The sequence below is a fragment of the Eumetopias jubatus genome, unplaced genomic scaffold (assembly GCF_037043125.1).
Source record: "Eumetopias jubatus isolate StellerSeaLion01/CBP00866 unplaced genomic scaffold, mEumJub1_p1.0 scaffold_3, whole genome shotgun sequence".
Lineage (NCBI taxonomy): Eukaryota > Metazoa > Chordata > Mammalia > Carnivora > Otariidae > Eumetopias > Eumetopias jubatus.
In genome coordinates, this window is record NW_028274809.1 from 50,153,892 (window position 1) to 50,181,804 (window position 27,913).

The window sequence follows — 27,913 nt, forward strand, 5'->3', positions numbered from 1 at the left end:
TCTTGGCACCACCTTGTACTTTCCTTGACCCACATTTCAAATTCACCATTTCTCTAAGGAGGAAAAACAGTATGAGAAAACGCAAGCTTGGTTCTATGGATGATTACTGTTACTACGGATGATTATTATTCCTCAGAAGCAATTTCAGTGGACAGAGCTATATATTAAAAATTCATGCCTGTCTTATATATGTAATTCAATTTCAAGATTACAATGTTTTACTTCTTTTATTTGTCTTGTGTATATATTGTAAATTACACTAAAATACTATTTTGTTATCTTAATATATTTATTGCTTTATCCAATAGTATAAAGAATCATTCTAACAAATTACTTTCTTAAAAGTTAAGCTGCCCAGCATGTAGACAAACTATTCTAAAACTTGTAGGAAAAAAAAGCCTAGACTAACTAAAAGAATTTTCAAAAATAGAATGGGAAAAATCACTCTACCCAAAGTTAAGACTCATCACATGGCTATAGTAATCAAGACAGATGGTATTGATAGAGGAATGGATACACAGATCAATGAAACAGAACTGAGATCCCAGAAACAGACCCATGTAAATATACCCAAATTATCTGACAAAAGTAACTCAATGGAAGAAGAACAGCCCTTTCAATAATAATACAGGAGCAGCTGTACAACCATAGATAAAAAAAGAAAATCGACCTAAACCTTTTATCTTACACAAAAGTTAACTCAAAACAATCACAAATTTAAATGTAAAATGTAAAACTACTCTAGGAAAAAAACAAAATCTTCAATCCATTGAGGTGGATGAATTCTTAAACTTAACACACACAAAAAAATATGATCCATAGAGGCAAAAAAACCTGATAAATTGGATTAAATCAAAATTTAATACTGCTTTCTAAAAGATCCTGTACAGAGGATGAAAAGCTACAAACTAAAAGAAGGCATTTGTAAACCACATAACCAACAAAGGACGTGTATATAGAATATACAAAGAAGTCTCAAAACTCAACAGAAAAAAAGTCCAATTAGAAGATGGGCAAAAGAGGCACCTGGGTGGCTCAGTTGGTTAAGCAGCCGACTTTTGATTTCGGCTCAGGTCACAATCTCAGGGTTGAGAATTTCCCTCTTAGGGAAATGCAAACTAATATCACAATAAGACATCACTATACATTTATCAGAATGGCTAAAATAAAGATAAATTAAGTGATTAACACTAAATTATGTTGAAAAGAATGTAGAGAAACTGGATCATTCATACATTGCTACTGGGAATGTAAAATGATAAAGCCACTCGAGAAAAGAGTATGATAGTTCGTTTTTGTTTTTGTTTTTTACAAAAATAAATATAAAATCAGCATATAACCCAGGAGTTGCTCTCCTGGCATTTATCCCAGAAAAAGTGAAAATTACATTCACACAAAAATTTGCCCATGACTGGTCATATCAGATTTGTGATGGACCGCCCCCCCAAAAGAAAAGACAACCCGGATGTACTTCAATGGTGAATAAACTGGTAGAATCTGAACAAAGCTGGTAGATTGTGTTAGTGTCGATTTTCTAGTTGTGATACTACAGTTATGCAAAATATTACCACTAGAGAAAACTGCATGAAGGAAGAATTCTTACAGTTGTGATTTATAATTATATCAAAATATCAAAAAGAAATTAAACTACTGAATGAAGTTGAAACTTTAAAGTATGTATTTCTTTTTGTCCTTAGAATCTACCCTCACTAAACATGTACAGTCAAAAAAAAAATACATATTCTAATGTTGCTGGAAAAAAGCCTCTCTCCATGTGGTAATATTAATTAAATACCCAGATAGATTTGTTTGTATTTGCTTTTAATGTCAGGGATTTGTTAGAGTTGTATTTTTAATAGGTAATGCATTACATGCTTTGAGTTACAACTATGGAAAAATACAGAGAGAAGTGTTGCTTCCCTTACCTTCAAGGGGTGAGAAGGAGCCGATAATAACTTTTTCCTAAGTGTCTTACATTTGTAAGAACAAATATTTGCCTCCTTTTATTTTACTCAAGAATCAACATACAACATATACTGTTCTGCTTGTTGCTTTCCCCCAATGATTTTGTATGAATAGGTCCTCTCCTTATCAGTAATACACAGAGGGTGTCCTCATTCTTTTTAAAAATTGTATCATATTCCACTACCTGCATATATCACAGTCTACTCAACCAGATCTTTTGCTAAACAACCTAGGTATCAAGTAGGTACCCAATGAATAACCTGGCACACATGAAATTTTGTACTTATTGAAGTATATTTGTAATAAGCATTTTTAGAAGATCATCACATTTAAGGATTAAGACATTTATAATGTTAGATATTGCCAATTTTTTTTCCATAGGTGGTATACCATTTTGCACTCATGGAAATTACATGTCCAAGATATTTGCAAACTTCTGTATTTTTCACAATTTGATAGTTAAGAAATGGTTAATTACTATGATAAAGAATAATTTTTGTTCATATTATAAGTGAGGTTGAACATCTTTGCAAATGCTTTATGAAGTGTTATGTCTGCTTTTTCCTGTGATTTGTCTTTTCATATCCTTTGCCCATTTTTTTATTGGGCTATTCTTTTTCTTTTCAGTTTCTAGTGTGTATATACAGGTGATCTACTATACGCACATATAGGTAATCTAGCATGTGGATATATATATATATATGGATTAGATATAGATATATAGATATATGATTAGCCCTTTGTAACATGACTAGCAAACAAATTCATCCTATCATTCGATATTGTCTTTATCCCAGGAACAACCATTCCAGCACAGCAACACTATTATGTGGAAAAGAGAAAGCTGGACTGCAGAACAGACATTGTAAGACACCTGCTTAGACCCATTTCTCAAAGTTTTAGCTTAGAAATCATCACTCCAAATGTAGTGCACTGGGGGTGATGGCAGCAGTGACCCCAGGTATGCTCACTGACCAACATATGCATGAATTCTTGAGGAAGGTGCTTAGACTTCTAGCCAGGAATGGTCACCCACCAAGGCACAAGTACGAGAAAAAAGAGCAGCTATGAAAAATTCCTAAAGAGCCACCCACCAGCCTTCCAATTATAGGAGGGCATAACTTGCAATGTTAATGCCTTCCCACTCATATTCCTAGGTGGGTAATCTATTACAGCATTTATGAAAGTTATTTTGCAGCATGAGTGGAAGAGAAAATTTGTACTTGGTGGCAAGAGAATCTGAGTTCACACCACTTATTGGCTGTGTGGTCATGAGCAAATGGCTTAGGGTCCTAAAGGATCCATGACCTACTCTAGAAAACAGGGATAGTAATCACTGCATTCCCGGGAAAATGGACTAGTTCTTGCAAAAAGGAACACCATCTGGTACATAAGTACTCACATGTGCCCTGTATTCTGTAACATTCTTTGAGTTCTTTCCCCAATTAAAAAGGGACTAAGATTTTTCTATCTTAAAATGTGAGATTTGGTCTCAACATTAGAATAAATACAGACAATATAGAGGACCAGAATATGAAGGTACCTAACAACAACAACAACAAAAAAAACCTGAAATCTAACAATAGGAAGCTATAGACATGAAGCCTCAGACATATTGTTGTTAATTATTTCTTCTATATTTGTCATTAGAGCTTGAGTTGGGTATGGATGAATGGCAACAGTATTATAGTTTTTCTGGAGAACATAAAATAGAACTTTACAACCTGTAATAATATGGAAACTATTTCAGAATCCTTCTGCATGGAGTTCTGCTTTACATTTCAGTAGATGAGTGAGACAAAGGTATCTGGAGAGAGTCTTGACTACAATGCTGAAGAGCTTCAACCTCATTAATAAGAAAGAAGAAGCCAAAGATTTTTTTTTTAATCAAATTATGATTGAAGGTACACTTGGGAAAATTTTCTTCACTCAGTGGTAAACATTCATTGAGCCCTCCAGCAGGTACATGATGTATGAAGTAGGGCATAGGATGGACTGAAGGGATAGAGGCAGTTTGAAAGTCATAGCAGCAAGACGATCTTTTGAGAGTAAGTAGGGCAAAGGTGGGACTCCATTCTTAAGGACAATGAAGAATTTTTTTATCAGTCTCTGTGGACTGATGCTAGAAAGATGTAACAAGAGATCAATAAAGAAGTGAAAGTCCGATGAAAAACCAGTATGTAGAGGACCTATACTGCAGTTATGACTTCTTCTAAGCAACACTAATCTGATTCACAGCAGATAAACAGGGCAGTGGTGCTTATCAAGAGCTGAATATTCACAGGACAAAATAAAACATATCATGATGCTAAAATAATTTGCAAGACAACTGTTACAACTACCTTAACACTGTACTGTAATTATTAATGTTCATGAATAAAAAATTGAGTATCTTTTTTCTTAAAGTAACACTTTGGTATAATAAGAACATAAAAGTGATATGCAATTTTAGATAAAGAGGTCCTATATGTAGCAAATTAAAGCATGAAGTCTACACTAAGAACAATAAGATTATTTACATAAAACATGACTGGTGGAGAAACAAATAGTAACCCAAGAACTCCTGAGGCTTCATTGAATTTCCTTCCTAAGGCTCACAGAGGATCTAGTAATTTTTCTGTAAGGATCTCTGCTTTGATGAAGAGATGCAAAAATACTAATAGGCTCAAGAAAATTTTATGATTCACTGGCATGCAAGGTTTAGAGTGGATATTGGAAGGAAAGGAGACTCAACACTGCAGGGCTTTACGTGTGTTTCCCCCACACATACATCAACCTTTTGCAATAGGTATTATTAACTCCATTATAGAGCTAAAGAAACCAAGGCTCTGTAAATTGACCAAAGTCAATCAGCTGGTGGGTAGCAAAAGAACCAGAATTATAATCCAGATGCTTATGGAATTCAAATTCATTTCTTTCCACTACACCAGAATAGTCAATCAAATCAAATCTGAGTATGGCCTTACGAACACTTACATCCAACAGATATCAATACAATCACGGTCCTTTTCAAAACAATATTGTATTTAAAACAAATCCTGAACATGCTTTTCTCTCCTGCTTGTAACAGTGTTGTAACAGATAATGTGACCCTGAAAACAGCTTCTCTTTTCAGTATGTGTCATTTTTATCCTTGCAGGAATTGCACCCAAAAGATGTGCCAATCTGTGTAATAACCAAGATTCCTGAAATGTTTATTCCAATGATCTGTCACCTTTCTAATGTTTGCTTTTAAGATAAAATGAAAAATCAGGGCGCCTGGGTGGCTCAGATGGTTAAGCGTCTGCCTTCAGCTCAGGTCATGATCCCAGGGTCCTGGGATCGAGTCCCACATCGGGCTCCCTGCTCCTTGGGAGCCTGCTTCTCCCTCTGCCTCTCTCTCTCTCTCTCTGTCTTTCATGAATAAATAAATAAAATCTTAAAAAAAAAACTATTTAAAAAAAGATAAAATGAAAAATCAAACTCAAAATCTAGGAGTAACCACTTGAGCAGGTTGATTTTTTTTATCAAATTCTCAGGGTTTTTTAAAGATTTTATTTATTTGAGAGTGAGAGAGCACATGCAGGGGGAGTGGCAGAGGGAGCAGCAGAGACAGAAGGAGACGCAGACTCCCCACTGAGCAGGGAGGCCCATGCAGGGCTCAATCCCAGGGTCCTGGGATCATGACCTGAGCCAAAGGCAGACACTCAACCAACTGAGCCACACAGGCACCCCTTCAAATTCTCATTTTCTTGCTAAAATATAAAGGCAAATGAAACACCAGATAAGTTAGCATATATGTTTATCCCTTTGTGGGATGTATAATTGACTACATCAATGAAAATTATATTTTAGCAGCACAATGTCAAAGTTATTTTTGCAGAATTATTGCATTTATACATAAAAACCAATATGAGCAGCCAGTTTACCCAGTGGTATTAAAAATGTTTAATGTAGAGAAAAGGCTGAACTATTTTTATATAATACAAAACTACTCTTTCACAATTTATAAAACCTTTATTTATGTCATTTACTTTTTTACATTTTACTTTTTCATTAGACAGGAAAGTTTCAACCCAACATGTTATTTCCAAAGGAAAATAATTAGACTTGTATAAAACACTGTTAAATTTCTTAAGACTTTTTTTGTCCTTTTAGAGAAGAAAACATTTGTTTTAATGTTCTTTTAAATTCACTAAAAAAGAAAGCCTATCTTGAAATTTCAAGCACTAAGTCGTTCTTGAGGAAAACACTTATCTGATTTAATAACAACGATTATCAGATTATTCAGTCTCCAGTATTTTTGAAAAGTTAGCCTTTTTTTCCACCTACTGTTTTGTACCATACTTTAATTCTTTTAATAAATGACATTAACAAAAGCTTTAGAAGAATACCTAGAATATAAAAAATATGACCAGATCTTGTCCCCCTGTTTTCAGGTGTTTTGAGAGAATAAATCTTCAGAATAGCTTGATCAATCTAGTAAGCCATCTCTGAAAGTAAGATTTCTCTGACTATTGATATAATAGCAAATACATCCAAGTTATAGGGAATTTGGTCCCCTCATATTCTGTTGCTGATTGCAGAGTGGACCAACCTTCTATGAAGCCAAGTGGTAACAGATTTCAAGTTTTTAAACATGCCTCTCTTCTCAGCCCAAAAGTTGAAGTCCCAGGAATTCAACCAACAGAAATTCACACAAGTACTTAAAATATATGTGAAAGAGAATGTTCACTGAAACATGGTATAAAATTATAATTACAATCTGATTATCATTTGTAGATTGGTTGAATAAATTGTGGTTTTTAAACAATTAAATGCTGCAGAGCCTCCAAAATGATCAAATAGGATTCTATGTACTAACGTAAGCCAAAGTACATCATGTATTAAGTATATCATGTACATTTATATTAAGTATCAGGATGCAGAACATCAGGTATAGCATAGCCCCACACAAGTAATCCTATTTGAATTGGAAAATGCAGTTCCAATTTTTAACAGAAGATATTCCTTTAATAGAGATCTCTCTAACTGAAGATACGTATTCTACGTAAAATTATAGGTGGGAGACAATTTTAGTATGTACTTCCATATTACACTAGTTATAAATAGTACATATTGCTTTATTTGTTTAAAATCACACCCATTTAATTAATTTAACTTTATATAATCTAGTAGCATTATGGCTTTAAAATACTTCCAAGAACATCTCAGGTTATCTTATGATTTCATTTTGTATTTCAATTCACCAGGCCAATGATATACACACTTCTGCTGGCCCTATCATTGTTATCCTGGTGCTGGACAGTTCTAGGATTATAGAGGGGTTATAGTCATGGCTGCAGTCCCTATTTCAAACTTTCTCTCACTTCCCTACAATTTCCACAAGCTCCCCAATAACATGTTAACAAATTCATTTTTTAGCCATGGCCAGTTCCTGTTGCTTGCATCTACAATTCTAACTGCTATACTTCATCTTAAGAAGCTCCACAATGGCTTAAAAAAAAAAATTCTGTAATTCTTGTTATTCTCCCTTAGACCCTGAAAAGACAGGCTCCTGATCAACAAAACAGTGATACTTATCATTGTATTTAAAGTCATTCCTGGAAGATTTCAGGACTATGGCTGTTTTCCCTACCCATCTCAATATGGCTAGGGTTCCCAAAGTAGGGAAAAAATAATTAGCTGTGGGACCCTGCTCTACTAAAAGACTTTGGTGTCAGCATCTACCTCTACCTGCACACAGCAACTTCACTACTTCAGCAACAACTTAGATCACTGGGACCCATGTAAGTCTCAAGTTAGAATGAGAAAGCTAGTGTTCAAGAGATTTTCTTGGTGTCTCATTCATTTGCATGTAACCAAAGACACTATTCTATATTAAACAGACATCCCCACCAGATTCATCCTTCCTTAAACTATTAAACTATATCACAGATTATTATATCACACTAGAAACTCTAAATGCCAACTATTCAATAAACATTTTCTTTACACTTCTTTCCTAAAAATGTTATCCTTCCATGACTTTTTAGGCTCCGTTACCTTTGTTATACATGGAAGAAAATACATAAACAAATGTACATATATAAGCCATGCGTTCATTTGAACATCTAGGTGTCAAACACTCTACACAGTGAGTGTATATGAGGAAAAGCAATTTGTTCCAGCAGTCTGTAAGTATTCTCTCAACTATTTACATGCTTCTCTTATCTTCACTATGCAATGTGCTTGTAGCCAAGATTCCAAGATTTCAATGAAAATAACTGCTGACAAGTATTCAGGAACTAGCACTTTTCAGGTACTAAGGTAAATATTTTATCAATACCTAATCGTTGGAAATTTTTTATTAAATAGGTATAATATACTATTCCTGTTTTACAGATGAAGAAAATGAGGATTTGGGAGATTAAATAATTTTCTCAAGGCAACTCCACTATTGGTACAAGAAGCTTCCAGAGAATTTAATAGATGGTTGTTTTTTCCAACAAATTTGCCCTTTTGGAAATATGTAAGTTTACATGCAGGCGTGCCCATGAAGTCTTTTTCCCTGACTTCAATACAAATTTATCAGAATATAAATTAACTGGGATTAAAACATAGCTGTTGTAGTAGGATATGAAACATTATCTATTTCTTCAATGCAAATATATTAAACATATGAAGCATCCCCATTTAGCATTGCCTCAAGGAAGTAAGGTCATCAAGGTGAAAGGAGAAAAAATAGCTTCTTGGCTTTAAAGCATTAAGCCTAATTAAGATAAACTTGGTGGGGGGGGGGGAGGGCTAAGCGAGTTTTTTATTTCCTACCCCCAACAAAAATGGGTGAGAGCCACTGAAGGAGGGAGAAGGAAACAAGGGAATAGACATTGGTATACTTCATGGTATACAATGTTCCCTTATTTAGACCTGGATTACACATAGGATACAATGCAACAGAAATGGAGACTCTTATTATTTAGAGATCAAAGACTAGAAGGCTGTGTCTGGAGCTCTGCAAGAAAAAGCCCGTCCATGTTCCCTTGCCTGCAATGGCAAGGATAAAAGATAGAAGAGAAAGAAATTGATGTCAGAAGTAAAAAAAAAAAAAAAAAAAAAAAAAAAAAAAAAAAAATGGGGTACCTGGGTGTCTCAGTCCATTAAGCAGCAGACTCTTGATTGTGGCTCAGGTCCTCATCTCAGGATCCTGGAATCAAGCCCCGCATCAGGCAGGGAGTCTCCTTAAGGATACTCTCTCTCCCTCTGCCACTGCCCCTGCTTTTGTGTTCTCTCTCTCTCTCAAATAAATAAATCTTTAAAAAAAAAAAAAAGAAGTCACAGTAGTCCTGTACATACAGCCCCAAGAGAAGTACACATCAGCTTAACCCCACCCACACCTTTGAGCAGGTAAGAACACTGACAGAAAGCTGGTAGGCAGTGGAGGCGTTACAGACTGTGAGCACAGTGACACTGACCACCCTTGCTAGGACCAAAATAAGACCTGGGATATGTGAGCAAATGCAGAGACAGACACCTATAAATGAAGATCATGACTTGCCAATTGTGCATGTCAGGAAGAAGGACAAGAGTGGATGCCTCCTCCTCCCTTTGACATTGCAGCAAGGGATCTATTCCCATCCCCTGCAAATCAACCCCAAGGCTGGGGAGGCAAGTGAACAGAGTTTCAGAAATCCTGAATGTGATGGAGTTTAAACCTGAAATAACTGAGCAATCACTGACAAGGCTGAGAAGTCGTTAATGTGCTGTGACTATTTTGGAAAAGCGGACTAATTTTTCTGCTTTTAAGAAGGCACTAAGAATTCAGAATAGAAATTCAGCTACGGGAAAATAAAGTTATGAAATTTCCATGCTAGATTTTGACCTATCGAGTCCTGGTAGACACTGAGACATGTGGAACCTAATTCCAGATCTGTTTTTAACACGTTCCCAGTGGCCACTATTTTGGGTTGATCATCATTATCCTTTTCTTGCTACATAATCTTTGTCACAGAGATCTGGACTTCATTCCCCTCAAGATTTGAACTGTGTTCTACATTCCCTGGGTTTGAAAATTGTTGATATGTCAACCTAAGTGGAAGGAACAAGGAGAAACCTAAATGTATTTCTTTTGAAAAATGCCAGTTTTTTCTTCCTATAGTACTGTTGATAGAGAATCACTTCTAACCCTTTCCAGAATTTCTCTTACGAAGGAATTCACTGTATACTTCATGGTATACACTGTTCCCTTATTGAGACCCGGATTACATGTGGGAAACAATGCAACAGAAATGGAGTCTCTTAGTGGGAAACAATGCAACAGAAATGGAGTCTCTTATTATTCGGAGTATTCAAATAAAGAATTGCAAGTATTCAATTCTTTAGGTCCTACCTCACGTTCCTCTAGGTTATATGGTATCTTTGCAATAGCAGTACCAACTTGGGATTTCAGGGTCAGATAGCTTTCCTCAGTCAGGGTTCTCATGCCCATTAAGTCATAATGAAAACCTTCAAATATTATTTACCTTTTATTTAAAAGGTTATCTTTACCCAGACTATGTGAATATGGCTATAAACATAAAGCCACAAACATTTCTCCTTTATCTTTCCTATTATCCTCTTTATTTACTAATCATCACTGTACTATTTTTATTCTCCCTAAATCAGCTTGTTTTCCTCCATAGGGTATAACTTAACAGCTTGTTTGGTCCTTTTTCTCTACCCTACTCATATATCAATGCCTTCTTGTTCTGGTCAGCAAGCCTTCTGCCAAGCATGTTCTTCCCACTCTTCATTAGATGTACTCTTTCTTTTGCCAGAAGCATTAGTTTAGTATCATGTATCATGGTCCAGAAAACGAAATTCTGTTCTTTGACACCATCTACAGAGCCAGCTGTTCACTTCGCAGTTCCTTATCTTCCAAAGTACCAACCTTCAGTTAGAAGAAATTAAACCACCACCTGTGTCCCTAAGACCTTCAATTTCCTACCCAGATTTCTAAATACTCTATACGTACATTCCAGGGTTGTTGGGTTGAGTTTTTTTCCCCCTTTCATTCTTATTTTCAACGGTTCTAATTAAAAATGGTACCTGTGTGTAAATATCAGGAATGCTAAGTGATTTCCTCTGGATCAATACATTCCCTTATTGTCATTTAGTCCTCAGTATCATTAATGAATATTGACATCTATTAATCCTTGCTTTTTATCTATATCCATTTTACTTTCTAAAGAGAATCATTTTAATATCATCTTAAGAAATACACTGGGTATAACATTTAAATCAAAGTTTATCTCTAAATTTTGCAGTTATATTCCTATTAGAGTTCAGAAATAATTTAGCAATGTTTCAGAAGTTTTGGGGTTTTTTTCTATCCAAAACTCAGTCCTTAACATGTTAATCTCCTTTATTCAAAGGCTATTATGTTCATTAATTGTATGCCTTATTCAAGCTATGAATTTCTTCACAGTTGAGATGAAAGGTCCTATGAAAGAAATAAAAAGCAATAAACCTAACTTGACTGTTACTGAATTAATCTGAGGTGAATATTCTAATTGTTTTACCATTTAAAGAATAACATAAGATTTTTTTTCTACAACTTTAAAAAATATGTATTCAAAGGAAAAGACAACTATGGATTTGAGAAGTGAAATTAAAAAATGACCTCAAACTTATTTTCATCATGTTTTTATATTTTTGGTGCTCTCTTTCATTTCCACTGTGACATGGGGCCATGCAACTTACAAATGCAATTTTGAGTTAAATAGTAGGTCGGAGCACTTGGGAAGGCTTACTGCTTATATACAAATATTCTCTCACTTATTATTGAATTCATATGTCCTAAAATCTTAAAAGCCAAGGGGAAAAAAATCCTAAGTAATTAAGCTCAACAGGATTTACCATGTTTTCTTGCATGTAGTGGGTGCTTTCCAAGCTTACACTGAGTCAGAAGTCCCTAGAACTTAACTAACAAACTCAGGCTCTCTATCCCTAAGGTTTCCTGATAAAATACAGGGCACAGAAGTTAAATTTGAAAGTTATGTGAACAAAGTTAGTAGAGTTATGCCCAGTTGCATGGGACATACTCATACTAATAAGTATTGGTTGTTTATCTGAATTACCAATTTAACTGGTATATTGTATTTTTATTTGCCAAACCTGGCAACCCAGTACCACTGAACTATGGGAATTATTTCCTAAGGCTCATTTCCATACAATCAGTTGCAACTCTGAATGCAATCCTGGGCTCAGAGCACCCATGAGGTGGCCCAGAGGTACCAGTATTGAGCTACTATTTCTTGGTTACTTTGTAAGCATCCATTAGTTTGTGGATATCAGAGTTCTAATCCTCTAACCAGAGTGAAGTAAGTGTTCTATCTTGCCAGAAAGGGCCCCGTGTACATCTCTGTCCTTCCTATCATCCCCAGCACCCTGTATTCATTGGGGGCATGGTTTCCATATATTAGCAGACAGAACAAGTCCAGTGTTCTAGGGATGCCATCTGACTTCTGGTTGGACATGAGAAACACCTGGAAAGCTTTGAAAGTGTATGGTACTTTGCCTCCATCCCAAAGTATATCAGAATCTGTAGGGATATGGTACGGCCATTGGCATATACTATTTCCCAGGTGACTGTAATGTGTACCCAGGATGGAGAACTTTGCTATAGACAGGAGCAGAGATGCTCAAATTTAGTCGCAAATTAGAATAACCTGGGAAGCTTTATAAAAATTTATAAAAACTTCCACAGCCAAGACTAATTACATCATATATCTGGGGGTAGAATGAAATCATCATAACGTCTAAAGGTGGGATGAAGTCATCAGTCATTTTTTAAGCTCCCCAGGTGAATTCAGTCATAGTTGAGAACCACTGCTTAACTTTGAATCTCACTCATACACCACCATCCACAGATAGGCTTTTCTTTCTATTCTTCAGTGATTCAGATATACATCTTAGTTCGTTTTCTTTATCCTCATCACCACTTACCCACGAAGTTACTCAAGGTGGCATTTCCTAACTTGCAAACTACTGAAGGTTTGGGGCAAAGGAGTTTTATTTTGGGGAAACATCTAAGAATCTTAAATTGGATATTAGACATACTTATGCCTCAAAGTTTTTGGCTACCCTGACATCCAATTTACTTAATTTGCTCCCTTACTAAAGGTATCTTGACCTAGTAAACCCACTCACATCTTTACATAGGGTAATTTAGCCCTCTTCCACACAGGCATACCTTACATACATACACACCGAAGAATCTTTGCAGGGTACCCCCCTTCCCTCCAGTCTCTAAGAATAAAACCACCACACATACATACATACACAAACACACACAGAAAAAAAAAAAAAGTCAAGGATGCTATCAACACCCCTATCACCAGCACTACATATATACTCAGCCCTATGAAGACCAAGATGTTAAAATCAACCTGAACTTTAAGTAGCATTGTTTTCAAATAGGTATATAAATAACTGTTACAGGAATAAATGTAATTACAGAATGTAATAAGATGATCTCCCATTGAGTACTCCAAGTAAATTTCAACACAAGCTTTAAAGCTTTAAAACATTTTAGTATAAAAAGTCAGAGGACATACAAATTCAGATCCCCTAGGTAGACTTCTGTAAAGCAAAAGTTAGAAAAATGGCCAATAAAGGAAATACGATAGCAATTGAAAATAAAAGTTCTTTTTAACTACTCCCATCAACGTATTTTTAGGCCATTCGTTTTGTTGTTGTTGCTGTTGTTGTTGTTGTTTTTAAGATTTTAAGTAATCTCTACCCCCAATGTGGGGCTCAAACTCACAGCCCTGAGATCAAGAATCACATGTTCTACCAACTGAGCCAGCCAGGTGCCCCTAGGCCATCTGTTTTGAGCCCATTATCTTTCCAGTATGATTTGTTCTTCTCAATTGTCATTTGTGGCTTTAATATTGTTCATACGTTTGCTATGTATCTCCAGCCTCACTGACTGCCCATTTCTTTATCATTCTTATTCCCCACTCACTCTCAAATTACTTCCCAGTTACTCCCTTTGAAACAGATACTGTTTCTAAACTTAATGAAATTTTAATGGAGCAAATTCGGGGCAATCGAGTTCAGTTTTCATGTTAAATTTTGAGGAGGATTATGGCTATGAGAACACAGTAGCTATAAATGATACTGTCACTTAATAATTAGGTCCAACAAACCAAACCCCAATGGTGTGCCATGTTTAACTTTGTGAACGTGCGATAGCTGGAGTTTGGCTTATGTAGGCTGGGATTCTCTGGAATTGGCTCCAGGTTGGAAGGTATATCTAGATGTGCTTCACCAAAAGCTACCCAGGGTAAGTTTCTCTCATGATGAAATACAGGAGGGCAAGAAAACAGACATTTCCAGCCTTTGTTCATATGACCACCACCAACACTCCACTGGCCAAAACTTATCATATAGTCCAGGCTGATGTCAGGGAAAGATAAACTATCATCTGTAAGGTTATAATAGATTGGAACTATTGAAGACAGTAATGCAAATTTACCACACTAGTCTAGAAATGTTCATTTATGGAATACAGGAGATCTGTGAGTAGTTCTGCCCATGTATCAAAGCTCAGGGGGAGCCTCACGTCTTTATCTCCTCTCTCTCTCTCCAAGGAAAATGACCTCAAACACCAGAGGAAGCAGAATAGGTATGAAGTAATTCTGGTGCTGGGGTCAGACTCACAGTTTTAACCCTCAACTATTTCTCAGATGTAGATTCTTGAGCAACCTAAGCTTACTGTGCATTAGTTTCTTCATATGTAAAGTAGGGATAATACCACTACCTACCTCATAGGGCTGTGGTGATAATTAGATGGAATCATCTGTGTAAAGCACTTAGAGCACTACTAGCAAATAGCAAGCACTCAATAAAAGCTAATGGGAAGAGAAAGGAATGATAATACACTTCGAGCAAATTTAAATGTTTTCATTTCCCCTCATTTTTCCCTTGGAGCCTCCCTCTTCCTACATAGCTACTCTGACAGGATGCTGTCCAACACAGTGCCATTCCTGGAAAGCCCCACCTGGGGAAACAAAGTTAGTGCAGGCTTTTTAAGCAGCTGTGGTTCTTGTTCAAAAAAATGCAAAATGAGTTCCTTTCCTTCAAATCCTTTCTCTGAGTAGGAAAATGAGAATCTACAGATTTTTATATAGAATGAGGACCATAATTACTTTGGGCCAAGAATTCTGCTAACCATTTTGCATGTATTATTTTAATCCTTCCAAAAGTTCTAGGAGATGGATAATATTACCACAATTTACAAATAAAATGGAGAGTTGATGAACTTGACCAAGTATTCACATCTAGCAAGTGGCCAAAACTCAGTTTAAAATAGATCTGATTCCCTAATCTCTTTGAAAGAGTAACCTGAGTTCTTCAAAATTCTTAGGATATGGCATCTAAATATATACCCTGAAAATAAACACAAAACAGACATGAGACAGTACTTCAAACATAATCTGAGTATGAAGAAAACACACTTTGGCATTTCACAGTTGAATCTTTTCTATAGTTACTACGAAAAACCAAGGTTCAAGTTCCCTTCCAAACATTAGTTAGAACTTACCCAAAGGAAATGGAATCAGGCAATCTAATTGTTTTTCAACTGAGTTCAGCTAAGCCTTAGGAGTTTCATTGGTAGGAATAGAATGTTTGTAAACCCCTAATGGAGTTCAAATTCCCTATTTTACAGAGGAAACTAGCAAGGTCCAGAGAGGTAATAATCTATCTTGTATCACCCAGCTAATAGTCATCCTGAGACTAACATTCAGATCTCCTATTTAAGATCAGTACTCTCAATTATAATGAGATGCTACAGTTTGAAAAGATTATGGCAAAGAAAAAATGGTAGTCATTCACTGACTAAATGAATGCTGGGACACCTTCTAAATCATCTCAGCTAAGAGTGTCTTCCCAGCCCTTGCTTATCCTTGAGAATATTACAGAGGGGATATTATGACACTCAGGACTACCATGGATGGCCAAATAGGTGTGCATAGCATAAAGAGACGGAGCACTAATCATATATTGTTGTATAGGATACATAATATGAGTGGCCAGAGTTGTGGAACATGGTGGTCCAAATGACAACTCACCCATTTGATGAAAAATTCCAAAGAGAATACAAGTGTTCTGACATTTCCCCCAACCATTCCATAATTTTTAGTTAGAAAGAGGAACAGTTTTCCCCTGGAGCATTTTCCAGATTCATTTGCACCCTACAATAAACCTTCATACAGAATCTGAAAATATCTTGCTACAAAAATGCAGGATAATGGCTTAGCTTCTGTTATCTGCTTTAGCTGGAAAGTGGATGCTAGTTCTAAGAGTCTGTCATAGATAATGGCAACTTCATATTAGCTCTGCTAAGGTACTCATAACATCCATTCCAGTTCCAAAAGACTACAAGATCTTGTTACTTTCAGTTTTGTATTTTGTATTTAATCTATTTGTGGGGTCTGCTAGCTATGTTAGAGTGATATTATAGTCTGTATATGAAACAGAAAACTCTCATCTTAAAACAGACTATAATACTGTACCTTATTAAAAAATACAAGTGCATTTTCTCCTAGAGACTATGACTTACGATAATGACTGTTATCAATACGCAATTACTTTGGTTACCTTGGAACATATTGACATTCATTTATTTAAAGATAATGTAACACATTTTTATTCACTGAGGTAATCTGTGGATATGATTAAACATGGATGCCCATCTTAGACTTTGGGATAAAATGAAAAAAACTGCAATCAGAGCTTTTGCACTGTTAAAAATAGCTCCTATTAAATTGAGAAAATTACATTATGGCTTATTTCAAACACAATGGCAAGTGATTATAAGGAAACAAAATCATAACTTGGATAAGTGCTATGTAAGAACATCCATTCTACCCAATAATGGGATAATGGAGCTAGACTCACAGGGCAAGTGCTTCAGTAAGAGAATCATTGACTGTTCAAGAGTGATTGTCCATTTATCTCCATTAGAGTAGACATACACAGAGAGATGGTCAAGGAGTGACTAAGGTATATAATTAAGAACATAACTGGAGAGGATACCATGGAATAAACTGTTTTAATACTAACTAAAGAATGCACTTGCTAGAAGGCTGGCAATATGGCTTAAAGATTCATATTTTTTTATTTTATTATGTTATGTTAATCACCATACATTACATCATTAGTTTTTGACGTAGTGATCCATGATTCATTGTTTGCATATAACACCCAGTGCTCCATTGAGTGCTGTGAATTGTGTGAGACTGATGAATCACAGACCTGTACCTCTGAAACAAATAATACATTATATGTTTAAAAAAAAAAAGATAGTAGGAAGGGAAAAATGAAGGGGGTGGAAATCGGAAGAGGAGACGAACCATGAGAGACTATGGACTCTGAGAAACAATCTGAGGGTTCTAAAGATTCATATCAGGATTTCCTTCCTTTTAATGCTTTCATGCAGAAAGCAGTCTAACGAATTAGGTACTCCATCATTAATTTTCAGAGATTCATATGTGGAAAGCAAAAAGGGGGGATTAAAATATGCAGAAATGCTTTTTAAAAATCATCATTTTAATATAACTTATCATTCAAAATTGTTTTACATCCTAAGGAAAAAAACATTATTTTGAAATTGTCACCAGACGCAAAGTCACTTACCAAAATAAATTAAAAAATTATTAGTGACCCTCCCAGAACTTAAGAACAAAGCTGTTCTTATTCCATGTCACCCACAGGTTATGTTCTCTCAACACTGTTGTTCTTTTTGTTTCAAATTTTTGTTTAAATTCTAGTTATTTAACATATAGTGTAATATTAGTTTCAGGAGAATTTAGTGATTCATCACTTACACATAACACCCAGTGCTCATCACACCAAGTGCCCTCCCTAATCCCCATCACCCATTTAGCCCATCCCCCTGACCAGCTCCCCTCCAGCAAAACTCAGTTTGTTCTCTATGGTTAAGAGTCTCTTCTGGTTTGCTTCCCTCTTTTTTGCCCCTTCCCCTATGTTCATCTGTTTTGTTTCTTAAATTCCACATATGAGTAAAATCATACGGTATTTCTTTATCATGAGCACATTAGGGCTCCCTCACTACAAAGTTAATACCAACTCTTCTAGGCAGGGTTTCCTATAGAAGGAATAATTAAGATGCTTCACTAGTCCATCAAAGAAGTCATTTTCAGATAAACTATGACGTTGCTTTGCTAGAGATTAAAAAAAATACATTTCATCTGCATTAAATTATATGAAAAGTATTCTAATGAGATCATCTTTCCAAATGATACTTTTATTCTAGGGTATCAATGAAAGCAGTTACATGTTAACATGTGAGTTCTAGCCAACTTTCACCACCAGAAAACTTGTCTACTCTATAATTTACAACTTTATTCACTAATAATTAATGACTCAAACATACAGGAATAAGTATAATTGTTATCTAATTCTCTAACCATTTTTTCTTCCTTCACCAGTATTTTAATTAGAAAGCCAGTATTATTTGGTAAGAGATATAGAAGTGCTTACAAATGAGGGTTTATATGGAGTAACTTATTTCATTCTCTCATTTTTAAGAGTTATGCCTTTATTTCAAGGGATCAAAAATGAAGTGCACCAATTCCAAGGCAACCTTCTGCACACACACATCAGAGTATCACTGGGGAGGATGGAAGGTAAAATGAAGATCTGACCAGCCCTCCTTCATCAAGCCCATTAAGTGACACTCTGTGATACTGTGAATTAGTATTCTCCATTTCATTCCCTCTCTGGCTGGGAATTTACATAGGATAAATGTCATCTAATGTATGTAGCGTAAATTAGGACATGTGAGTTTTAGAAGGTGAAAAGAAGACAAGAGTCCTCTGCCTTACACTTCAGCTCTTTCTACTAGGAAGCAACGTCTTGGAAAGGTTTGGTTTTTCTATCTGGCTCTTTAGTATCCCTTCTCCATTGCAGGAGATTAGAAGCTTATGACTCAACTGCAGCACCTATAAACTCTGGCTTCCTATCCCTGGACCACAGCTGCAGGGGTGTCTTGAAACCATAATACTAGTGGAAGTCTTGAAGGCAGAAGCTCTCCCAAGGAGTCAGTTCTCTTTCTTTCCGGGTGGGAGTCATTCCAAGCATCCACTTTTTGTTAACTTCTAATCCTTTATATTAAATCCCATCCTGCTCAAAAACTAATGATGTAATGTATGGTGATTAACATAATAAAAATTTTTTTTAAAAAATAGTACATCATTTCTTCGCTCACACCTCATTGATGCACTGCCTGTTGTTTCAAACAAAGAACAAGATCATCCCAGAGAGGACTTAGCTGGCAGCAACTTTGCTCTTTCAAAAAACAAAAACAAGACAAAAAACTACGTATGTGTATATCAATTTACTTATATAGTATACTATATATTTTAATCCATTTATGCATAAATACAAGTTTTTAGATATATAAAGTTTTTAAATATATTATACATTTATATATAATAAAAATAATATATATTATATGTATATATAATATAAAGAGAAAGTGGAAGAGGTGATTATGCAGGGTAAACATTTTCCTGGATCTTTTAGCATTGAAGAAGGCAATAGGCAGGAATTTACATAATACAAAGGGAATAATAGTGAGTATTAAAAAAAAACAAAAACTACTACTACATTACTATTGATAGCCTGTTTTAACTTGCCTTCCTTCCTAAGAATTAAGTATTTACCTCTATGTTAATACACTTTCTTTTCCACAGCTTCATTAAAGGTAAAGGAAAAAAATTCACATTCATCAAAACTGAGGTAAGTGACTTCCCTAAAGACACAAATTTAAACAGGAGCCGCCCCCCACCCACCCAGAGCTCAACACTGAACGAGGGTAGGAAGACTTCAGCTCATAGACTAGCCAGGACCTTTGCCTTCATGTCATCCAATCCTTAAAACTCCTTCCCAGTGGTCACATCAACATCAATGTCATTGTTTTCCACAAACTCCCTCTATCAAAAGCTGAACTATTTAAGGTTATTTTAAGAATCCCTAAGAAGGTGAAGGATCCGGAAAAGAATTCCAAACAAGCAATATTCTGATTTTCTTCATTATAAGTGGGTCCATTCCCCATTTCCTAGGGTTGCACGTAGGCAACCCCAGAAAAACTGAGAGCTGAAATACACTTTCTAATTTGCAATATAGATCTATGCTCCATAAAATTGATTCTAGAAAGGTTAAAAAAAGAATTAAAATCATGTAGGCTGGATTTTATTTATTCCCTGAAGATTCATCTCCACTTCTGTGTGTCTCTGAATTTCTGCCTCTGCTTCTCCATTTCAGTGTATCTGGCCTTGCTAGCTCTCTACTTCTGTTGCTTTTCAGCTCTTCTCCCCTACTTGGAGTAGGTTTTCCTTTCTCCCTGCCACCCTATTTTTCTTCATTAAATAGCCACTGTATAAAATCGAAATTGCTACTTCTTGTTGTATTTACTAGTTTTAGTCCATAAAAGTAGAGAAAAGTTTTATAATTTTCTCCAAAAACATTGATTTTTTTCTATACATTAGTAACTCTTGATAAAAATCTTCCCACCATTTCCCAAACCTGCTGCCTGTAAATGAAATATGATACTCCTATTGTGACCTTACTTCCATTTGCAATTACTCCAAACGTTGAAGGACTTTTATTTTTTTTTTTAAAGATTTTATTTATTTGACAGAGAGAGACACAGTGAGAGAAGGAACACAAGCAGGGAGAGTGGGAGAGGAAGAAGCAGGCTTCCCGCTGAGCAAGGAGCCCGATGTGGGGCTCGATCCCAGGACCCTGGGATCATGACCCAAGCCGAAGGCAGACGCTTAACGACTGAGCCACCCAGGCGCCCCAGTTGAAGGACTTTTTAAAAAGTAGTTTTTATGTCTAGAAAAAAGTATAGTGTTGGCAGCAAAATTTAACATTTTTTCTTCACTTCTTGTTTTTGCAGTGGATATTCTAAAGTGGGGAAAAAGCTAAATTATTAAAGAATAAATGTATAAATGCCAATTGACTAAAGGTAGTTTCTCAATATGCTAGAAGGATAATTGACACATGTAAGTATAAAATTTAGAATTTTTAGGGAATCATTGGTGTTATTTAAATGAGTGTTTTTCCTCATGTAAGGAAAGATGTACTCATGAATAAACTGTCTCTACACTATATTAACATGGCTTTGTTTACAACCCAGCTGGTTTAATAAAAACTAGACCGTTGAAAACAAAACCAGAAAACGTTCTGTAGGAAAAACAGTGGCTGTTCTAAAAAGTCTAGCCATATGTCATCCTTAGGTCCATCTGAGGCTTCAGCTCAACTTTCACTGCTCTATAATTACTTTGATCTACTGGGTTGTATGAAATTAAACACTGTTAAGTAGCCATGTCATACTCTTTTTAGTTTAATTTCAGCCTATACTGGTCAAATTCTAGCTCCTCTTTTATCACCTAGCACTTGCTATGGAACATGGTCAGATTCTACCCAGCCAAGTTAATTGCCAGCAACGTAGCTGCACCTGAACCTTGTGAGTGAAAGAGCACTCTAACTAAAAGAGGCCCAACTGGGAGTCTGGATACCCTGGTCAAGTTTCTATTCTGGAATGACCTTGAGCAAGCACATCTTCTCTCTGGTTCTGACTTTTCTCTGCTGGAAAACAAGCATCTTGGCTTGAAGTATACAGACTCCTTCCAGCAAAACAGATTATTCCAGGATTTATTTTCCAAATGCCAGGTATAGTCTACTAACAGAATTCACACACTCCATAAAGGTGAAAATAGCTTTTGCAACAAGTATAACCAAACGAGTCAACATTTACAAGAAGAAACAAACGTGATCCAACTGCTGTGTTTCATGCCATGAGAGAATCAAAAAGTCCCCACCCTTGAGAAGGGGAAATCCAGATTCTAAGGCATGAAGTGCATAAAGCAAGAATCCAAAAGACAGATTAGCAAACACAGATGACAAGAGGCAAAATGGCACAAAACAGTGCTGGGGGGAAAGCATGAAATGTCAGGAGAATCTAATCAGGAAGGATTTCCTGGCAGTGCTGGCTTTCTGAGTCATTGGAAATAAAGCATAGGTGTTGGAAAAGGGGAGGTAGGGGCGCCTGGGTGGCTCAGTCGTTAAGCATCTGCCTTCAGCTCAGGTCATGATCCCAGGGTGCCGGGATCGAAGCCCACATCGGGCTCCCTGCTCGGCGGGAAGTCTGCTTCTCCCTCTCCCACTCCCTCTGCTTATGTTCCCTCTCTCGCTATGTTTCTCCCTGTCAAATAAATAAAATCTTAAGAAAAAAAAAAGAAAAGAAAAGGGGAGGTAAAGCAGTGGGGCTGGGGTGGAATATGTGAAGGTACAGAGGCATAAGCGAATATGTAAAGGGCAACAGTGGAGTCAATTAAACACAAGGGTTTTCTCCCATGCAGAAATAAACCCTTTGGCATATGCAAGGCAACATGAACATGCACCCATCCAGTTCACTTAGGCTAAGATCACAATAGCTGGAAAGACTAGCTGTTTGCAGTGCCCATGCAGCTCAGATTCACAGGCTCACATGCAGTCACAGGCTCATGCCCTCATCAGGTCACACTTGAACCAATATCTTCCAAAACTTCCCCAGGACTTACTAGGTGGTATTAGACAAGTTGCTCGGCCCCGGATTATTAATTTACTTTACATGGAACTCCTCATAACATCATTACCATGAAGAGGAGACCCTCATTCAAACACCCAGGAGTGGCAAAAATCTGGCAAGAAGTCATACTCAGTGAAACCTGTTCCATTTAAGGAGATTCCTGCTGTTCTTTCTTACCTTGCCTCACTTTTGTGGCAGTCACAATATCACTCTAAATTTAAGAGGGGATTTTTCCCTATTTTCCCACGTATCTTCCCTGGATTCACTGAGTTGACCCATTCTATTCCTACTTGCTAAAACAATTTTCTTCTGATAAAATAAATGATTTGTTTTGGTAGTATTACCCAGTGAGGAGATGGGTTCATCACAGAAGACCACAGAGAGGCAGCTATTTTTATTTTATCATTACAAAATGTATGACAAATCCATGACAAAATTTGCATTTGAGGAAACTTCAGCAGCTCTGGACATAATAGGTAGGTACTGATAAATGAACTGATGCTGGAAGCCAAGTAAGAAGCCTGGTGGCCATCTTCTAGATGTAAAATACAAAAGGATCTACTGAAGCTGGAACGATGGCATTGCAATAATAGGAAGGCATAAACCCAAGAGACGTACATAAATGTTGTAAGTGCTTACTGATGCACTAAATTTAAGGTAGCTGTACCAAAGACACAAAGACAACACTAGAAAACTAAGAATGGTCAAGGCACACAAAGCAGTGGAGAAAGAGGGAAGCTGGTTTGGGATGGACAGGAATTCAACATTCATCCATTCTTTCTAATATTTATTGAGAATTTACTAAATGCCAGCCACTATACTAGGTCCTAGGGACATAGGATAGTTGCTAAGACAAAACTCGCCCCTTCATGAAGCTTACACACTAACAACATATGGTTCTAAGTGACCAATTTTTTTTTAAAGTGCTGCATTAGGGAAGTTTAGGCTATTATGGGATAAGGGACTCAATCTCATCTGATATCTAAGGGAAAACCTGAAGGGGAAATGGGAGAAGAGTTTGAAAAAGCAATGTATTCAAGTGAGATCAGTGTGCTTCATTTGAGATATTTATGAAGAATCCAATTATTTTCGAACAACTCTGTACCAGACACTTTACAAATATTGTTTCATTCAAATCACACATCACACCTATAAGGTAATTATTTCATTTCTAAAACCCAAAACTTCAAATCAAACACATTAAATTGACCATGATGGCAAGGCAGGTAAGTACCAAAGTTGGAAGTATGCCCCAGTCAACCTGCCTAAAAGACCTGCTTTAACAGGTTACAAGGGTTCTGTTTTTTATTCTGAAGGAAATTACCTCTATAGGCACTCCCTTTGGCACTAGCTCCACTCTGAATAAACCAAATTCTTCTTCCCTTTGACAGCTCTTAAAATATTTAAAGACAATTGTGCTCACCAACCCAGCTTTCAAGTTTTTACCACATTGTACGTGTATGTTTGCATATTCTAATCATGAGAACTATTACCTCACACACCACCTTGTGGCTTGTTTATTCTTGTAGACAAGGCAGAAACATTATATTATACTGAGACATGGCCTACTTCCTGTTATGAACTTCATATCCGTATCTCAGCATCCTGCCCCATTCTCTGGTACATTCTACATCGCCCCTCAATCCCCCTCAACCTCCATCTCTACCTATTTGATTTCCCTTATTGTTAATTTTCCACAGTCCCAGTACTCTCTAGTTATCAATAAATGTTGGTCACAACCTCCCCCTGCCTGCTCCTTTCAGCCCTTTACCTCATGCTTTCATTTATATTATCTGACAGTTTCTGGATTCTTTTGTCTCACCAAGCTTCTCCATTTGCCGTTTCTCTTATGAGCTACATTGAGGTTCTGCCCCTTTCTTGGGTTAAATTCCTACAGAGTTTTCTGTGTCATAGCTAATAATTTCAGTCAGCTTTTAGCCACATTTCTAATTAAATCCCACAGGTAAAATCTTGATGGAAAACAGGTGAGCTTGTATGAGAGCAAACACCTGTTTTAAGACTTGGAGCTCAAATGGAAGAACAAACCTCTTCTTTAAAAAAAAAAAAGCATGTACAGTAGATATTTTCTCTTCCTGTGCCTATGAGATCTAAGGATCATTGGTTTGAAGTAATAAAGCACATAAGTGAATATCTTTAGGGAATTTAAGAAAATTTGTCAAATGCCTCTGTGACAAGTAGGTGTTTTATGATTTCTAAACATTGATTTCAGAAGCACTTTAAGCTTGCAAAGTCTGAGGCTTATTCCATCCCACTGTACATTAAATCCCATTACCGTTAATGGCAAAACATAATGAGCCTCATGATATGTGGGGGGGCAGGAGTGGAAAACTCCCAAACTGAGAGAAGACACCTTAATTGTTCTTCTGCCTTTAAACTAGCAAAAACTATTAGATGGCTATACCAACTAAAGTTCCTATATATTATATTCAACATCACCAGTAGCAATTTTCCTATTAGAGTCACCATTAATCAATGCTAACTTTACACATTAACATTTATGGGGGACACAACTTCTCCTGGTAGTTCTCTCTCACACATAACATACATACACACACACTCCATACCACTTCTGAGGAGAGGGAATTCCGATATTAGGAAATTCAGGCCACAAGCAGTTTACTGCCACGACTAGTATGTTCAGCAGAAGTGAAGACCAGATGCCAGAGAAAAGCATAGGCACTTGAAAAACAACTAAAAACCACTCTTGAATCCATTTCTTCTGACTTGTCTCTCTGGGCACTTTGAGTCTTTTTCTCCACCTTATATTTTATCCCATATGTGTGGTATGAAAAGATAGGACTGCAACTCATCTCTGTGTCTGAAGAGATCTCATCTCTGAAGACCAGGGTGGGTAGAAGAGAACCATTTTGCCTCTTTTTGGGGTTCCTACCTTGTCACAGTAAGATATGCCCTTTCGGTTTTTTTTTAAATTTTTTATTGTTATGTTAATCACCATATATTACATAATTTGTTTTGGTGTACTGTTCCATGATTCATTGTTTGTTCATAACACCCAGTGCTCCATGCAGAATGTGCCCTCCTCAATACCCATCACCAGGCTAACCCATCCCCCCACCCTCCTCCCCTCCAGAAACCTCAGTTTGTTTTTCAGAGTCCATCATCTCTCCTGGTTCGTCTCCCCCCTGACTTACTCCCCTTCATTCTTCCTCTCCTGCTATCTTCTTCTTTTTCTTTTTTCTTAAAATATGTTGCGTTGTTTCAGAAGTACAGATCTATGATTCAACAGTCTTACACAATTCACAGCGCTCACCGTAGCACATATCTTCCCCAATGTCCATCACCCAGCCACCCCATCCCTCCCACCCCCGACCACTCCAGCAACCCTCAGTTTGTTCCTGAGATTAAGAATTCCTCATATCAGTGAGGTCATATGATACATGTCTTTCTCTGATTGACTTATTTCACTCAGCATAACACCCTCCAGTTCCATCCACGTCGTTGCAAATGGCAAGATCTCATTCCTTTTGATGGCTTATGCCCTTTCGTTTTCATAAGTATCCCAGAGACAGCCTCAAGCCTTCTTTCCACTCCATTCCCTCTTCCGCTCAGAAGAAGAGGATGGCTTATCAAATCGCACCCTGAGGAGAAGAATCCCTGCAAGCCTGAAGCCTGGGCTCCTTCCTTGCCTTTGGAGCCATGGAAGGTGTAATTGCTCCTCCCACTCGTAATTGCTCCTCCCACTCAGTAGTAAGAACACTTTCCTTCAATAGTAAGAACACTTGAGTCAATTTACAAAATGAGGTCCAGCAGCAGCGGGCAGCACCTGTGAATTTGTTGGAAATGCAAATTGCCCGGTTGCATTCCAGGCAGACTGAATCTGAAACCCTGGAGTTAGGGCCCAGGAATCAGTGTTTTCACAAGCTCTCTGGGGGATTGTTTAAGAGCTGAAGTTAAGAAGTACTGTTTTGGAGTGCTTCTGAAATGTTAACATTTAAAATGACCTGGGAATATGGAGAAACTGCACACTGTGATTCTACATGTTAACAAGGTCTCAGGTGGTACTGATGCTGTTGGTCCTTGGACCTCCCACTTTTTCAGCATTGGCCAGATATGGGAATCACCAGGAGAGCTTAAACGCCATGAACAATGGACCCCCAGCTTAAACGCCCCCCAATGGACCCTCAGAGATTCTGATTTAATTGGTTAGGTGTGCAGCCAGAGCATCTGGGAAAATTGTAGTTTTAAATACAGTTGATATTTCAGGCTCTGTAATTTTTCACTCTGAAAAATAGTGAAACTATTTTTTCACTAGTTCTAAACCCATAAAGGGAAGAACGTGATTGGTACCTTAAATCCCAACTGTGACGTTCACTGGGAAGAAGTCAGTAATAGGACCTGACTCTACTGTAGTCCATGGGGACTACATGGGCTTATTGGCCATTTTGTGTCCCTTATCCATCACTAACCCTCTTTTGGAAGCAGATGCATGAGGTGGTACCAATCACATTCTTCCCTTGAATGAGGTGGTGCATAAAACAATCCAGAGGAAACTTCATTCTTTTTTTTAAATTTTTATTAACATATAATGTATTATTTGTTTCAGGGATACAGGTCTGTGATTCAACAGTCATACACAATTCACAGCGCTCACCACAGTACCTATCCTCCCCAATGCCCATCACCCAGCCACCCCATACCTCCCACCCCCTTCCACTCCAGCAACCCTCAGTTTGTTTCCTGAGATTAAGAGTCTCTTATGGTTTGTCTCCCTCTCGGGTTTCGTCTTGTTTCATTTTTCCCTCTCATCCCCTATGATCCTCTGTCTTGTTTCTCAAATTAGTCATATCAGTGAGATCATATGATACTGGTCTTTCTCTGATTGACTCATTTCGCTTAGCATAATACCCTCTAGTTCCATGACGTCATTGCAAATGGCAAGATTTCGGGGGTTTTTGATGGCTGCATAATATTCCTATATATATATATATATATATATATATATATATATATATATATACCACATCTTCTTTATCCATTCATCTGTTGATGGACATCTAGGCTCTTTCCATAGTTTGGCTATTGTGGACATTGCTGCTATAAACATTGGGGTGCACATGCCCCTTTGGATCACTACATTTGTGTCTTTGGGGTAAATACCCACTAGTGCAATTGCTGGGTCGTAGGGTAGCTCTATTTTCAACTTTTTAAGGAACCTCCATACTGTTTTCCAGAGTAGTTGCACCAGTTTGCATTCCCACCAACAGTGTAGGAGGCTTCCCCTTTCTCTGCATCCTCGCCAATTTCTGTCGTTTCCTGACTTGTTAATTTTAGCCATTCTGACTGGTGTGAGGTGGTATCTCA